The following is a 16,203-nucleotide window of genomic DNA, read 5'->3' on the forward strand; positions in this document are numbered from 1 at the left end:
ATGGGCATAGGAGTCAACATTTTTTTTTTATATTTCTTATTCTCGTGTGCAGAAAACAGTACTTTTTAATAACGGTAGCTTTTACTCACGTTTTCGGACGCCGAATACAATCAATCAGCTCTCCCAACCCCCTCGGTGTCCCTTATTCATGTATACAGAAAACAGTACAATTCAGTAGACAGTATCTTTCATTTACATTTACAGATGCCGAATACAATCGGCTCTCCCAACCCCCTCCCCAACGATGACCCAACATATTACATCACATATGCATCACACATTATATATATATATATACAGACGCCGCGTACGGCTCATCCCATATCCCGCGTCCGGGCATCCCGCGTCCAGGATGAAATCCAGCTGAATCAGGTGGTGATATAACAGTGGCCCTTCCCTTCTTCCCCACATACACGTACATTTACTCATCCTTTATGCATATACATGTCTTATATACAGTTACTTTGTCATATATATATACATACCCATACACGTATACCCGTTTTATATATATACATATGTCATATAAGCGCACAAGAGAGCCAAGGAAGATCATGTATCCATCGGAGTGACATAAGGTCGGTGACCTCCGATTACATTACGGAATGCTAGTGATAGCTTTGTCTCACCTTGAAGGAACAAGTATTTTAAGGCGAAACTATGGACGGAAAATAGTGTTACAGTAACCGAAAATGAAATCTTAGGTATGTTAGAAAATAAGTTATAACTAGAAAATATAAATATGATTCAAAAATTAGTTTATCGCTTTCATGTTTATATGAAGTACTTGGCTTAGTCGTAGAGTCGTTCCGGTCGTACTTATCATAGCTACATTCTCTTGTCCGACATTGTCATCATCATTATCATCATAGAAACACTCCCGCTGGAATAGTCATAGTACTTATCACTTGGTGACGAAAATCAGGATCAAAGGCCCCTTTTGGATTCACTTCAAGTACGTTAACCAAGATTATAGGAAGATCCGAGAGTAACGGGCCCACCTCGGGCCGGACGAGGTAGCGTATACAATTTACCCATATTACGTGTCATAGCGTTACTTGTATGAGTCTTAGGGTAATCGGGTCCCACTTAGGCAAGTTATAGGGGTCTAGAAGGTCTTTTCATCATTTTGCACACTTTTTACTTCAATTCAATTGAACGAAAAGTTGAAAACTTTAGGTGCGGATTCCGGGGATTAGGGTTGTCCCCGAGACTCGTACCCGACTTCTTTTAGTTAAGACATGCCATAGAAAGAAGGGTGAAGCCTTACATACCTCTTTCCGCTCCTTTAGCTACTCCAAATTCGAGTCACAATCTCGTCAAAATCTGCGATTTGGTCATTTTCACCAAAACTCTCATTAGCATACTTAGAGTTAACACCTTAAGGAAACAATTGGCTACCGAAATTTCGGCAGCATTTCCTCTGTAAATACACCATCCTCGACATTCAATATAACCAAATTCTTGACAAACACAATCCGGGAATTCAAACCCGGCCAAACTATTAACATAATCAACAATCATCCTAGCAATTCACATTTTCGACTCACGATACATTATATCAATTTACTACTTTCTTCAACACTTTCCAACTCCCATAAAGTCAATAACAACCTTATATATATAGTCCAACAACATCATTCTAACATCATGACGTTTCATACATGCAAGAACATAACATTCAATTCACCTCACCTTCCGAAACAAACTTCCAATTACTAATATTTTACTTAGTTCATTATGCTTCTACTTGTAATATAAGCTCCACAACACGACGATCGGCATACTAATTAAGACTTGCTCACTATCCATTCATCAAACACACACACACGGCCATTTGCAACTACACCCTACACGGCCATACCATGCACACACACAACTTCAATTTTTCCATTTTCCACATCTCATCCACAACAATAGCAACCAAACACTTGACAACAATTGAAATGTAATTCCTACACCTATATGTACATACACGGCCATATACTATATTCCTCTACTTCAAGAATTTCATCCATTTTTGCCTACTACAACACATATAATCTATGCATAACACATAAAACAAGGTTAGAATTTACCTTTCTTCTTCAACTTCTCACTTGCCTAACTCTTGGCAACTTGGATGATTTTGAACCTTTCTTGATCCAACAACAACTCTACCTTGTTAAGCACCCTTTGCTTGGTAGGAAATGATTTTTGAAAGAATTTTTATCAATTTCTCTTGGAAATTCTCCCTTGGCCGAAAGCCTCAAGGGTTTTTCTCCTTCTTTCTTTGTTCTTCTTTTCTTGAAATTGTTATGATAAAGATGACTTGGTCATCTTATTTAACTACATACTTTGACCCACTTTGGGCCTAGCCCATGGGTATGGCCGGTTGGGCCTATGATTTTGTCTTAAAAAAATTAATTCAAGCCCACTTCAATTTTTAGCTAGTTTATGTAATTCATGAAGCATTTTTCCAATTTCCAAATTTGCCCTTCGCCTTTCTCCATATTTCCACTTCAAAATTTTTATAAACAACTTGTACACCAAACAAGATCAAACTTATAATCTTGCTCTTAATCTCCCGCAATTACCTTAAATTATCCGAATGCGAAAAATGCGGGATATAACAATATTATGGAACATTAGGGGTGTAGGATCCCAAGGATCCATAAAAAGACTCAATCTCATGATTCAACAATTTCAAATTCCCTTGATGTATCTCCAAGAACCCATGATGGATAGGAGTAAACTGGATAAGTACAGATGGAAAATGGGGATGCAACATGCTCATAGTAACTGTTCTAATAAAATCTGGATCTTTTGGTCAAATGAGATCAAGTGGACATTACTCAAGACAAAGAGCAGTATATTCTTATTAGAGTTAACAACAACATTGATCCTGCCTTCCTTTTGACAGTCATTTATGCTAAAAACACTGAATGACTAAAAGCTCTGGACTGACCTCAGGACCATTGTTAACAACTTCTCAGAACCATGGGGAGCTGTAGGGGATTTCAATGTCATATGCTCTCAAGAAGAAAAAACTGGAGGAAGAAATCACATAATGGAGGAAAGCTTTGAGTTTATCAATTACCTGAATGACTGTGGTCTTCAAGATGCTGGTTTCTCAGGATCTAAATATTCTTAGAGTGATAATAGAGATCTACCCTACACCATTTGGAAAAGGTTAGACAGGCTAACTTACAATACCAGTTGGTTTGACACCTTTAATGACTCTACTGTCACTCATTTATCTAGAGCATGTTCTGATCATGCTACCCTTCTTCTCAAAATAAACAATGAGGTACCTCAATTCATTAAGTACTTTAGATTTCTCAACTTTTGGACAGACCATGAAAAGTATGAAGAAGTTGTTTCTGAGGTGTGGGATGAATTTGTGTATGGAAACCCTCTCTTTGTATTTTACCAAAAGTTGAAAAAGACATGTAAAGCTCTCAGTACTTGGTCCAGGCAAGCCTTTGGTGACATCTATGAGGAGCCTAAGAGGTTGGAATCCCAGTTGAGGATCCTGGAGGAAAACAATATCATCAACAACTTTGAGGAGAATAGGAGTGAGTTATCTAGATGTAGAGCCCAGTTTACAAGATACTTGAAAATCCAAGACTCTATGTTAAGACAAAAATCAAGGGCAAAATGGCTGGAAGAAGGTGATTCTAACACTGCCAACTTCCATAGTGTTATCAAAGATAGAAGGAAGGGGCTTTCTATAAGGAAAATTATAGATGACAATGAGCAATGGCTTGAAGGAAATGATGCTATAGTGAAGGTGTTGTCAGATTTTGCCAAAACCTGTTTCAACAAGGAAATATGGATAGTAACCTGTTTCAACAAGGAAATATGGATAGTAACTTTGAGGTCTTAAATTGCCTCCAAAGCTGCATTACTAAGGAGGATAAGGTTTTGTTGAATGCCATACCTACAATTCAAGAAATCCAGGATTGTGTTTTTCCCTTGACCCTGACAGTGCCCTTGGCCCTGATGGATTAAGTGGCATGTTTTATCAAAAATCCTGGCATATTATAGCTAATGATCTTCACAAAGATATTAAGGCTTTCTTCCCAAGTTTTACACACATACTTGTTTAGTCCTTATCCCTAAAATTGATCAACCTCAAAGTTTCTCTGACCTCAGACCCATTAGTCTCTTTAATGTGTCCAGTAAAATCATTTCCAAAATCCTAAATACCAGACTCTCTAATATTCTTCCCAGGATCATCTCAAAAAACCAATGTGGTTTTGTAAAAAGAAGGGTTATCTCTGAAAACATCCTACTGGCACAAGAGATCATTAATGATATCAACAAGCCTAATAGAGGAGGAAATGTTGTCATGAAGCTTGATATGACCAAGCTTATGACATAGTCTCCCGGAGTTTTCTGTGCTTGGTTCTTAAGAAGCTTGGATTTGCACAGAATTGGATTTTAGAAACTTCGTATCCAACAACTGGTACTCAGTGCTTATTAATGGTGGAAGAAATGGTTTTTTCAAGTCTTCTAGGGGTCTGAGACAAGGGGATCCCCTTTCCCCATCCCTCTTCATTTTAAGTGCTGAACTTCTGTCTCAAATGCTTAATGAGTTGCCAAGAAATCCTAGGCACAAAAGCATTTGGATGAACAATATAGGTCCTCAAATAAACCGCTTGACCTTTGCAGATGACACTATTTTATTTTGCAATGGGAGTAAATGACCTATGCAATTAATCATGAATACTTTGTCTAAATATGAGGAAGTTTCAGGGCAGCTTATTAACAAGAATAAAAGTTGCTTTGTTATGGGGGAGAAGACCATCCTGATTGCTATCACCAGGGTTAAGTTGATTACTGGAATGAGATTTCACAAACTTCCTATGAAATATTTGGGATGCCCCCTGTCACGACCCGACTAGGGGCCGTGACGAGTACCCGATACTTGTACCGAGCACCCCTTATCTGTCATTTTACCTTTACTTCTCAGCGGGCCGTAGGAACTGTGCTAAACATTTTTTTTTCGTTGCTGAGCATTGACATTAGCCGCGTCATCATAAACATAGACTAGTAAGTGTTACTATCACATTGTACAGAGACGCGAACAATTCAAAATGCAAGACATCTACCTGTACATATCTGTCTACGAGCCTCTAGACATAGTACACATAAACATAGAAAGGGCTGAGTACTACCGTGCCCGAATATACATATACACAAAATAGTACCAAGGAAGTGAGGCTCCGGAATAACTGAAGCGCTGTCAATACTGCTGGTACAGCTCCTAAGGACCAAATCCTCCTGTCTGCTGACCTGCGCGGCATGAAACGCAGCGTCCACAAGAAGGGACGTCAGTACGAATAGTGTACCGAGTATGTAAGGCATGAATAGTAATATACGGAAAATATAAAACAGGGATAATGACATAAAAGAGTTATAACACATGTCCTGAGGTAGAAACATAACCTGTACACATAAGTGCCCTTGGGCAGATGCCATGCATGCTTAGCTTTCCTTTGAAAATATTTTCTTGTTCATATATATATATAAAAGTAGAACATGTCATATTGCCGAGGCGTCGGCAGCCGATCCATTAACCATAAATATACACATCCCGCGTCCGGGCATCCCGCGTCCGGGACGATATCATGTCATGTAATGCCAACTGATCAGGTGGATATGCGTATATAATGCTCTGCCCTTATCTCCATATTCCCCGTATACATATGCATATATCATGTACATATATCAGCGTCTATAGCGCTCTGGCTCTTTCATCATATACATATACGTGTGTCATGTACATACATCAGCGTCTATAGCGCTCTGGATCTTTTATCATATACGTGTCTTATATACATTTACATATCTTATATACATATATCATATAAGCACGCAAGAGAGCCCAAAGAAAAATCATATAGCCATCGGAGTGACGTAAGGTCGGTGACCTCCGATTGCATTATGGAACAATCGTGGTCGCTTTGTCTCTCCTTGAAGGAACAAGTATTTTAAGGTGAGACTAACAACGGAGAATAGTATCAACAGTAAACATAGAATGGAATCATGGCATCATAGACGTCAACTCATGGGCTTTGGATTCCCTAGGAAATAGTGTCATAGCTAGGAGGTGGAACTAAGGTTCAAGAACTAGTTTATTACTTTCATACTCACATTGAATCCTTAGCTTAGAAATCTTAGCCGTAGGATCATTCCGGTCGTACTTATCATAGGCATATTCTCTTGTCTAACATCGTCGTTATCATTATCATCATACAAGTATTCTCGCTAGAGTAGTTATAGTACTTATCATTTAGTATCGAAATCGGGATCAAAGGTCCCCTTTGGATTCAACTTCAAGTAAGTCAAACAGAACTATAGGGAAAATCCGAGAGCAACGGGCCCACCTCGACCCGAATGAGGTAGCGTATACGATTTACATATGTTACATGTCATGGCGTCACTTGTGAGGGTTTTAGGGTAGTCGGGTCCCATCTATGCAAGTTCTAGGGGTTTAGGAGGTCTTTTCAACATTTCGCACACTTTATAGTTCAATTCTACTGATGGAAAAAAAAAGAAACTTTAGGTGCGGATTCCGGGGAATAGAGTTGTCCCCGAGGCTCGTACCCAACTTATTACGTCTAAGACATGCCATAGAAAGAAGGGTGAAGCCTTACATACCTCTTTCTGCTCCTTTTGCTATTCCGAATTCACGTTGCAAATCCACCAAAATCTGCAATTTGGTCACATTTACCAAAACTTTTATTAGGTTACTTAGAATTGAAATCTTAAGGTAACACTTGGCTACCGAAATTTCGGCAGCATTTCCTCTGTAAATATACCATCCTCAACATTCAACTTAGTCAAATTTTAATCAATCACAATCCGGGAATTCAAACCCGACCAAACTATCAACATAACTCAACAACCACACTAGCAATTTCCATATTCAACTCAAGGTACATTCCAACACTTCAAGTAGCATTCTACTTCCTTCAAGACTTTCCAATTCCAATAAAACATCAACAATCTTATAATATACATTCCAACAACATCATACCAATATCATTACTTACCATCCATACAAGAACATTATTTTCAATTTACACAACTTCCAACTACTAACACTTCACCAAGCTTATCAAATCTCTATTTGTAATATAAAATCCACAACACAACAACTAAAATGCTAAATAAAACTTGCTCATTATTCCTTCACAATTCAACATATATGCACGGCCACACACACACCATGCACACACGGCTTCAAACATTATGCATGCACAACTACAACTTCTCCAAAATTCATTCAACTTCCATTATCACATAACATTCATTGCAACAACCAAGCACTAAATGAAATAATTACAACATGATTCCTACACATACATAGGCATAAATGCACGGCCAACAACACCCTCACACGGCTCAACACCAACATGCAAGGTTTCATGAATTTCATTCACTTTTGCATACTACAACATGCATAACATCCATAACATACAAAGAAAATGAATTCTCACCTTCTTTGATCCTCCAACTTGTTTGAATCTCCAACTTGTGAATTTGTGTTTTTCTTGTTCCAACAACAACTCCACTTTGTTAAGGACCCTCTACTAGGTAGGAAATGATTTTTGAAGGAATTTTTGTAAATATTCTTGTTGGTTTTTGCTCTTGGCCGAAATGGCCCTTAGGTTTTTCTCCTCTCTCTCTTGTTCTTGTTTTCTTGAGGTTTCTAGAGAATTATGGCCAAAAAGATGACTTAGTCATCTTTTTAACTTGGCAAATTAAATCCCCACATGGGCCTAGCCCATACCATGGCCGTTTGGGCCTTTTTTTTTTTTTTAATTTCAAGCCCACTTGTATTTTGGGCTAGTTCTTGTAATTCATGAAAACAATTTTTTTCCAACTTCTAAATTTTCCCTTCGTCTTCTTCCATATTTTCACGAGTCATATTGCGAATTTCCCTTTATGCCCTTGACCTTCCTCATTATTTCCACTTTTAAATTTTTCACAAGCAACTCATATGTCAAACAAAATAAAATATGGCCTTGCTTGTTGTCTTCCCGCGATTGCCTTGAATTATCCGATTGCACAAAAATGCGGGATATAACATCCTCCCCCCCTTTAGAACATTCGTCCTCGAATGTTAATCTGGCCTCATAGTGTATCATAATACTTCGGGGAGGTCTCCTTCGTAGATACCTCGCATGTCGCTTAGCATATCATTTCATTTCATTCATTTTTTTTTGGAGCTTAGGTCGCCTTCATGTCGTAGGTCATTTAAGTTAGTTACAAATACTGGCCCTGCGTTAATAAGTCCCCTTTACTGGACCTTGAGTCGTCATAGTCCATCTTAGGTCTATCACGCTCTCCCCCCCTTTATTAAGGGGTCGACGCACGCCTCTGCCCTTTAAATAATCGTCGCCTCTTGCGATCTTTACAGTAGTAATTCCTTCTCCGTATAGTCTGCCGCGTCTATCCCCTCACTAGACATGTTCCCGTATCTCGCCGTATTAGGGCTTGCTAACCCTACCGAGTGTGGATTCCATGTCGGTCTTAACCTGTGATATGTGTACTTATGTCCTTCCTTACACCTCTTGGATCCCATATGACTAGTATTTGCTATATATCGCAACTTCATTTATGGGACTTAACATTCACAATTTATGCATTACATGCTTATGTATACTCATCACCATCTCACCCACAACCCCTTCAAACGCCAGTCAGACCTTCTTTAGTCCTGAAGCTTTGTCGTGCTTCCTCCCATTCCGCTAGTCTAGTCCATCTCGGCCTACTCGACTTCTATAGGGTTTCTAACCACTTCATACACTCCGATTTACTTTGGGATACCTAATCTCACATTCGTCCCTTGTACCCACATTTATGACATTTTTAGCATATTTCCCAGGGGGTCACCCATCGTGAAATTGCTCTCACCCCAGAACGCTTAACCTTGAAACTTTAATGCATTTCAGCGTCTTAGCGTTACTATTTTCGCCTCCACTCCCTCGCACTACTTATATCACATAATATGGAACGAGTTGGGGTCTTAGCAGTTTTCGAAACGCCCGCATAACACATCTTTTCTTTTATTTACAGTTCTAACCTCCGCAATCTCTAGTATTCGTCTTTTTACCTGTGCGTATGGCCACTTTTCGTCCAAATTTCCGAATTCTTAATATGTTCAGCAATACAAAGGGCAGGGTAGGATAAGATAGAATCCGAATCAATTAACACGCATATCATAGAAGATGCCGAAAAAATACCTGTGGCCGCGTCTGCGGAAGGCTCAGGGTCCTGTCGTCCTGTCAATGCATATAGGCGGTGCGGAGGACCGGCTGAACTGGGTGTCCCTCCTCTGCCTCGGCCACGGCCTGTTGGAGCTTGGGAAGTCTGTCCAAGAGGGCGTACGGTCGACGATGAACCAACCGCGGACCCGGCGGGCTGGGCTTGGTCTCCCTCATACCTCAGTGGGCAATCACGCATCAAATGGCCAACCCGCCCACAAGTATAACATGCACCTGTACCTGCGCGACACTCTCTCCAGAGTGTGGCCTACCACATCGAGCACACCGTGGCGGGGGTGGCATCATCCTGCTAGAATCAGCTCTATACCGGGATCCTGAAGCTCTAGTACTCTGATCTGGTCTCGAGTGAGTAGAACGGTCAAATCCCCTATCCGCAAATCGAGGAGGTGCACTGGCCATCGATTGGTCTGAATACCTAGACTGCTCTTGTGCCTGTCCCCCTCTATACTCGCTTCTAACCCTGGAAAATCTGCCCCTTTTTCTGGAACCCCTATCTGGATGACGCTCCTCTCTCCGTGACTGGTACTGCTCTTCCAGATTTTGGGCGTGGGCCTGGATACGGGTAATAGTCATCCCATCCTGGAGTGAAGCCGTCAGGCACTCCTTAACTAAATGTGGCCCTAGCCCACTCACAAATCGGTGCACATGATCTCCTCTATCAGCTATCAGGGCTGGGGCACACCTGGCTAGTGAGTTGAAACGAAGGTTGTATTCTCGAACACTCATATTTCCCTGTCTAAGATTCAAGAACATATCGGCTCGAGCTCGTCGAACCTCTGGCGGTAGGAAATGTCGTAGGAATGCCTCAGTAAACTCCTGCCAAACCGGGGGAGGTGCATTCGCTCCCCTCGAGGATATCCAGCTACTATACCACAAAACTGCCACATCCCGCAGCCTGTATGAAGCCAACTCTACGGACTCCGTATCTGAAGCATGCATGATCCTCAGAGTCCTCAGCATCTCGTCTATAAAACTCTGCGGGTCCTCCTCTGGTTTTGATCCATAAAATTCTGGCGGCTTCGGGGTAATAAAGTCACGGGCCCTTGCACTTACCGCCCTGTCTCCCAGGTCTATGTCTTGCCGCTGAGCCTGTGCGGCAACTAACTGGGTCAATAACTGGATGGCCTCTGCCATCTGCTGGCCCGGAGCTGCTGGCGGTGGAACTGGAGGTGCGGGGGCTGGAGCTGGAACTCTTTCCTGCTCTGCTGGTGCAGGGGGAGCAGGAAAAGTCTGAGGGGGAGCTTCATTATGAGATTCTCCTTCTTCAAGCTCCCGTTCAACTCTCCTTCCAGCCACTGTCTCGCCCTTCTGGGCTGCCCTAGCTTTCTTCTTCGGCAGCATTACTGAAACCATAACATAGGATTAGGAAAGGAATATGGAAACCTGGGAGCATAGCTCTATCGCACGATCTTAGAATACAAAGAAGGTCGTATTTCCTAAATGCCCTGCAGCCTCCTGTTTATAAGTGTGGCGCGCTACACACCCATAAACAAGACTCTACTGGACACGGCTCGTAGACAAACCCCTAGGACCGAACTGCTCTGATACCACTTCTGTCATGACCCGACTAGGGGCCATCACGAGTACCCGATACTTGTACCGAGCACCCCTTATCTGTCATTTTACCTTTACTTCTCAGCGGGCCGTAGGAACTGTGCTAAACATTTTTTTTTTCGTTGCTGAGCATTGACATTAGCCGCGTCATCATAAACATAGACTAGTACGTGTTACTATCACATTGTACAGAGACGCGAACAATTCAAAATGCAAGACATCTACCTGTACATATCTGTCTACGAGTCTCTAGACATAGTACACATATACATAGAAAAGGCTGAGTACTGCCGTGCCCGAATATACATATACACAAAATAGTACCAAGGAAGTGAGGCTCCGGAATAACTGGAGCGCTGTCAATACTGCTGGTAGAGCTCCTAAGGACCAAATCCGCCTGTCTGCTAACCTGTGCGGCATGAAACGCAGCGTTCACAAGAAGGGACGTCAGTACGAACAGTTTACCGAGTATGTAAGGCATGAATAGTAATATACGGAAAATATAAAACAGGGATAATGACATAAAAGAGTTATAACACATGTCCTGAAGTAGAAACATAACCTGTACACATAAGTGCCCTTGGGCAGATGCCATGCATGCTTAGCTTTCCTTTGAAAATATTTTCTTGTTCACATATATATATATAAAATTAGAACATGTTATATTGCCGAGGCGTCGGCAGCCGATCCATTTAACCATAAATATACACATCCCGCGTCCGGGACGATATCATGTCATGTAATGCCAACTGATCAGGTGGATATGCGTATATAACGCTCTGCCCTTATCTCCATATTCCCCGTATACATATGCATATATCATGTACATATATCAGCGTCTATAGCGCTCTGGCTCTTTCATCATATACATATACGTGTGTCATGTACATACATCAGCGTCTATACCGCTCTGGATCTTTTATCATATACGTGTCTTATATACATTTACATATCTTATATACATATATCATATAAGCACGCAAGAGAGCCCAAAGAAAAATCATATAGCCATCGGAGTGACGTAAGGTCGGTGACCTCCGATTGCATTATGGAACAATCGTGGTCGCTTTGTCTCTCCTTGAAGGAACAAGTATTTTAAGGTGAGACTAACAACGGAGAATAGTATCAACAGTAAACATAGAATGGAATCATGGCATCATAGACGTCAACTCATGGGCTTTGGATTCCCTAGGAAATAGTGTCATAGCTAGGAGGTGGAACTAAGGTTCAAGAACTAGTTTATTACTTTCATACTCACATTGAATCCTTAGCTTAGAAATCTTAGCCGTAGGATCGTTCCGGTCGTACTTATCATAGGCATATTCTCTTGTCTAACATCGTCGTTATCATTATCATCATACAAGTATTCTCGCTAGAGTAGTTATAGTACTTATCATTTAGTATCGAAATCGGGATCAAAGGCCCCCTTTGGATTCAACCTTAAGTAAGTCAAACAGAACTATAGGGAAAATCCGAGAGCAACGGGCCCACCTCGACCCGAATGAGGTAGCGTATACGATTTACATATGTTACATGTCATGGCGTCACTTGTGAGGTTTTTAGGGTAGTCGGGTCCTATCTATGCAAGTTCTAGGGGTTTAGGAGGTCTTTTCAACATTTCGCACACTTTATAGTTCAATTCTACTGAAGGAAAAAGGAGAAACTTTAGGTGCGTATTCCGGGGAATAGAGTTGTCCCCGAGGCTCATACCCAACTTATTACGTCTAAGACATGCCATAGAAAGAAGGGTGAAGCCTTACATACCTCTTTCCGCTCCTTTTGCTATTCCGAATTCACGTTGCAAATCCGCCAAAATCTGCAATTTGGTCACATTTACCAAAACTTTTATTAGGGTACTTAGAATTGAAATCTTAAGGTAACACTTGGCTACCGAAATTTCGGCAGCATTTCCTCTGTAAATATACCATCCTCAACATTCAACTTAGTCAAATTTTAATCAATCACAATCCGGGAATTCAAACCCGACCAAACCAAAGGAACTCTTGAACTTATTGAAAAATACACTAATAAATTCTTTCGGTCTGGTCATGACAATGGTGGCAAACACCACTGGGATGCATGGCATAATCTATGTTTTCCTTACAAGGAAGGTTGTGCTAATTTCAGAAGGCTACAAGATACTTGCCAAGCTTTCAAGGTAAAACAGTGGTGGGCACTCAGGACAACCAACTCTCTCTGGAGCCAATATATGAGGCCTAAATACTTTGGCAATCAACATCCAAATGCTATCACCTGGAAAAAGGGTGACTCTCAGTGCTGGAAAGAGTTATGCAAAATTAGATGCAATATTAAGAAGAATATTTACTGGAAACTGCGAAAAGGAAATGTATCTTTTTGGTTTGATAACTGGTCAGGCTTGGGGCCCATCAACCAGCTTATCAATATTGACCAGAGTTATAGTAACATCAAAGTGAATATGGTATTGAAAAGGGGATGTTGGCACTAAACTTGTTTACATATGCAACCTCCTTTGGAAGTGAAGAGCCTGGTCAATAATCTTTCTATTTCTCTTAGCAACAACTCTGAGGATAAGGCTATCTAGACATTAACCCCTACTGGGAAAGTTTTAGTGAGTACTGCTTGGAACAATATGAGACAAAGAAGAAATTGCAATGAGGTGCTTAGCAGAATTTGGCACAAGAATGTCCCTTTCAAGATGTCATTTCTGACCTGGAAAGCACTTCAAAATAGGCTCTCAACTAATGCTAGAGTTTCAAGATTTGGCATTCAAATTGACCCTGGCTGCTACTATTGTGAAGGTGGTCACAAAAATATCTCCTTAGAGAGTATAGATCACCTTTTTCCTATGGTGATCATGCCAGGAAGATTTGGAACATCTTTGCTGGCTCCTTGGGTGTTCAGTACAGAAACGTGCCTCTTAAAATAATTATGCTCAACTGGTGGAATCTCAAAACCACTAAACCTATTGCTGCATTTGTATCTAAGATCCTGCCAACTATTATATGTTGGGAATGATGGAGATCTAGATGTAGATGCAAATATGAGGATATTAAACCATCAACTTTCTATACAAAGTCTAATATACTTAGTGTTGTTATGCAGATCACCAAGAAGAAGTTCAGCAGAGCAGGAATAGGAGATAACTAGAATAGCATGTGCAGAATCATGGAAAATGCAACAAAACAGATGACTACATTAGCTGTCAGATGGATGAAGCCCCCCACCATGTTTGTTAAACTAAACAATGATGGTAGTTGCAAAGAAGGAAAATGTGGTGGAGGAGGCTTGCTAAGAAACTACAGAGGCAACCTCATTTTTTCTTAAACAATCAACATGGGACTAGGGAAAAGCAATATGGCTGAAGTAGCTATTACACCTCAAAAAATTCCTTGTCGACGTGTGGTGGATAGACTAACGCAGGATGAGATGTGTGTGCTGTCCCTACAAGTAAGAAAAGGTTACTTGGTGATCCTAATTAAGACTCCAAAGACATTTGAGGCAAGAGAAGAAAGTTCGTTGAAGAATGTCAAGTATAAGTCGTGTTTTAAAAAGGGTTTGCAACGTACCGAGCTAATGTTGATTTAATAATGTCTTAAGAAAGAGCTATAATTCCCCTTCGATTGTTAATGAAGTGGTAAACAAGTGCTAAGAAGGTTCCATAAGGATTGGAGATCAAACGAAACGACGAGATTAACTTCAGAAAAATGGAGTTATACGACCACTTATACGGTTCGTATAAGGGGTCCGTATAACCTTACAAAAAAGGGGATTTCCCTGATGGTTAAATACGGTCAGTTATACTGACCGTATAAGGGTCCGTATAACTCCCATCGGGCTGAATATTTTCCAAGTTTAAATACATGTTCCCACTTCTAATTTTTTATTTTTCTAACTTCTCCACTTCTGTCAAGACCTCTAGAAGGTTCCACATATTTCACTAACATAAATTCAAAGGAAATCAAAGATCAAATACCAAAAACTAGTAGAATCAAGTGCAAGAATGCTAATGAGGGTTGATGGAAGCTAGAAATCTCTTTGGAATTGAAGCTAGGGTTTTCTCCAAGTGAAGTATCTCCATCCCAAAACCCATTCCTTCATAATCAATGGTGATTTTTATGGTCATTTCATGCTATTAAGAGTATTGAATGGTTGAAAGACTTGGATTATGGAAGAAAGTAGAAAATGGGTTAAGAATATGAGAATAGTGGTATTCTTGAGTAGTAGTTTGACATGAATCATGATTCTTGACATGGTATGAGTATAATCTTGTTATAAATGGTATTAAGAATATTGGAGAAGCATCATATGAGGAGGAATGTGGTGTTGTATTATGGCTATGGTTACGAAGGACTTTGAGAGGGAATCTTTGAGAATTGAATAATGACTAGCTTAACAAAGTTTATTGATTATGGTATTGTAGTGTAGTTATTGATGTTTGGGAGTTGTTATATTATATGGAGAAAGTTGTAGAAACAAAGGAGATGCTGTCCAATTTTCGTTAGCTTTAGCTTAGCTTCAAGTATGTTTCCAATTACCTAATCTTAGTACGAATTCCTTTGAATGTAGAATTACGAACATAGAATGAAGCGTTTAGTCGGCAAGTTAGAAAGGCGAAAAGGTATGTAAGGATAGTCCCTTCTTCTCTAAGGCATGATTCCTACTACATGACTTCCTTTATCTTTCAATGACTCTCTTATATTCCGGAAACTGAGTCTATGATTATTAAGAGCTTCTCATGAAATAAAGATAAGAGATGCGTTGTGAATATGAAAATGATGACGATGAGTCTAAGTCTAGAAACTCCAAGGCTTATGATGTGATACTCTCATGAAGCTAATGATTCCATGATGTTATTCGTTGTTGCTAGACTCACCTTATAATGCTAGTTCCTTCAAGGTGAGGCATGTCGATCATGACTACACCATAATGGAATCGGGGGTTCTTGACCTTACGTCACCCCGATAGAGTGATAGTTTGTACTTGAGTTCTAATGCATGCTTTATGATGAGTATATGATGATGAGATTACACCGTGCCTGTATGGCCGGGCAGACACCGCTAAGGCAGGCGGTATATACACCATGTCTAGATGGCATGGGCAGACACCACTAGTGGGCGGCATGAGATGGTTACCCCGGACGCGGGAGGCCTGGAACCGGGCTAATGATGATCACACCGTACCTACATGGTCGAGTAGCTTATATATATGCACACTTGATATGATATTATTTATGATGTAAGTTAGCATGCATTATTCTGTCTTAATTTAGTTACAGGTTGTTTCCTCACTTGATGTTTCCTTATCTCTTCGATATGTTATTATTGTTCATGCCTTACATACTTAGTACATTATTCGTACTGACGTCCTTTCTTTTTGGACACTGTGT

Source organism: Lycium barbarum, chromosome 12 (genome assembly GCF_019175385.1).
Source record: "Lycium barbarum isolate Lr01 chromosome 12, ASM1917538v2, whole genome shotgun sequence".
Lineage (NCBI taxonomy): Eukaryota > Viridiplantae > Streptophyta > Magnoliopsida > Solanales > Solanaceae > Lycium > Lycium barbarum.